We start from the raw sequence: 2,926 nt of genomic DNA on the forward strand, positions 1-2,926 counted from the left end.
ACCCACCTTTACATTTCCATCAATTTATGCAGAATTCATCACAACCATTCATTCAAAAAAAATGTCCCACTTATTGCTATAGGGATCACGTGTAGCTCCCTATCACCATTCACATCAATTCAGCAAGACTTTCTCTCTCTCCATACAAAATCAGACTCCCAAACAGCTTTTGGACAGAAGCTGCCCCACTCTTGTACAAGCTTTCCCTTGTTTCCTTCAATGATCTCATCTACTAAAACATATTTCATGTGTCTAATGATCTTTGTTTCCTTCAAGAACACGAAGAACAAGCCTTTTCTTTCACCCGACACCAAAATTTATGATTGCGAGAAGGACTGTTATGAACAAGCTCTAGAGTGTTTTCAAGAAATGCAGATTGTCGATGTTGTTCTTGATTACATGATTGTTATGGCTATCATTGTTGTTTGTGCTCATATGGGTGCACTTGATCTTGGACTGTGCGTACATAGGCTTGCGATGAAGAAAGATTTCAGAGACAATGTTAGATTTTCAAATTCGTTGATTGATATGTGTGTGCGATATAGGTGCATAAAGCTTGCTCTAAGATGTTTGATAGAATGCCGCATAAGGATTTGATTGAGGTTTTGGCTAAGGTGAATGGGATTTTGGAGATTTTGATGAGGAAGGAGAATTTGGGTCAGTTTGATGGGAATCAAGTTAGGGGTTTGTGTGTTGCTCCGGAAGAGCCTGAGTGTTTGGGAATGGTTGAGCATCTGAATAAGTTGAAGATGGAATTGGTTAAAGATGGTGTTTCTGTGCTTGTTTTGACTGGTTTGGGTGGTTCTGGTAAAAGCACTCTTGCTAAGAAGCGGTGTTGGCATCCACAAATCAAAGGCAAGTTTGGTGGAAACATTTTCTTTGTTACTGTCTCAAACAATCCCAACTTGAAGAACGTTGTACAGACACTATTTGAGCATTGCGGATGTTGTGTGCCTGAGTTTCAAACCGATGAAGAAGCAGTTACCCGATTGGGACTTCTTTTGAGGAATTTTGGTAGAAAACCAATATTGTTAGTCTTGGATGATGTTTGGCCTAACCCGGAAGGCTTTGTTGAGAAGTTCAAATTCCAAATGTTAGAATTGGATCCGCTCGATTATAGTCCTGCAGAGTCCCTTTTCCATCACTTCACGCAATTGAATCACAACAGCTCATACATGCCTGATCAAAATCTCGTTAGGGAGATTGTGAGAGCTTGTAAGGGTTCGCCGCTAGCGCTTCAGGTCATTGCTGGATCACTTTGTCAGCAGCCTTTTGAGAAGTGGCAAAATATGAAAGAGTTTTTACAAAGTCAATCCATTCTGGAATTTAATATTACTACTACTAACTTGCTTTGTTTCCTTCAACAAAGCTTGGATATATTGGAGGATATCAATCAGAAGGAGTGCTTCATGGATATGGGATTTTTTCCTGAAGATCAGAGGATTCTTGTTACCGTCCTCATTGATATGTGGGCAGAACTACACGACTTAGATGAAGATGGTACAAAAGCTATGGCCATTGTCCATGATTTAATCACCAAGAATTTGATTAATGTCATAGCTACAAGGAAAGTTGCAACAGAAACAGGCCTGAATGAACTTTCTGGTGCGGGAAAGATCAAGAACATTCTTTTTGTTGAGCAAGGTTTGTGGGAATTGGCTTCTTTGAAGGTAGAAGAAGCATTGGCAGTTGCTTTGGCTCAACATAGGCGAGCGAGTTTACTAAAAGCTGATGCAACACTGAAAGTTCTCCAATGGGATCCGGGAACAATATCTCCACTCTCATATTTATTTTCGAACCTTGAGGACAAGGTTCATGTGAACCCCGCGGCATTGATAGAAGGGTATTATATTAGTTAGATGGTAATAATAGAACTTATATTATTAGTATAGTTATTGGGCTTTTAGTAGTGTTTGGGCTTTTATGTTATTATTATCCATGAAGAGTCTCATATAATGTAGTCTCATAGAGACATTTGGGATCAATCAAAGAAATCAAAGTTTATTTTTATCTCTATTTCCTTAGTTTATTTTAATGTCTTTCTCTTTTAATTGTTGAACCCTAGATTGATAGTCTTGATAGGATTAGCTTCCTATCACTTGGTGACCGCCATGCACTTATATATATATATATATATATATATATATATATATATATATATATATATATATATATATATATATATATATATATATATATATATATATATATTCATATTTGTAGTTCTAAACTTTGGTGAATACTGATAAATTAAGTCTTACAATAGTTTGGTGACTGACTGCCATGCCCTTTTACTAATAATTCTTAGTAGTGCTCAACAGGTATAGGATCCACATATTGAGAGTCTAATTTTTTTAAGAGTTATATATTTATAGTTCTAAAATTTGATTATAATTCTTAGAAATATTTTGTTCACTTAATCTTAAAATATACAAAAATTTAGTATTTTTGTTTTAGTTTTATGGAGATTTAAAATACAATTTTTATTAAATACAATGACTTAAAAATAAAGTTACTACAACTGATTAGAGATTAAAAAAATACAAAAAAAGGAAAATAAGAGACCAAAATTGCAATTAAACCATGGAAATATTTAGTTTTTTTAAGTCTATATTAATTTCAATTTTGTTCAATAAATCAATTTAACTTCATAGTTTCTTTTTCTAGATCGTTAAATGTTAGAGATGAGGAGATTTTTGTTTCCTAGAACAAGTATTAAGAATATGAATGTTGTGCAACCGGAAGCCGAAGTAGAAGAAACACCACCTAGCCAATGAGTTTAATCCAAATGAGATTGTGCGTGATCCAGGATGTAGGAAACAAATTCATGAGTATGCTCCGGATATTCAAGACCAAGTAAGGAGGGCATATATATTAAAGGGTCTAACGCAACCAGTTTTAGCAAGATTTCCTCGTACTCAATTTG

This window comes from Vicia villosa, linkage group LG3 (assembly GCF_029867415.1).
Source record: "Vicia villosa cultivar HV-30 ecotype Madison, WI linkage group LG3, Vvil1.0, whole genome shotgun sequence".
NCBI classification, from domain to species: domain Eukaryota; kingdom Viridiplantae; phylum Streptophyta; class Magnoliopsida; order Fabales; family Fabaceae; genus Vicia; species Vicia villosa.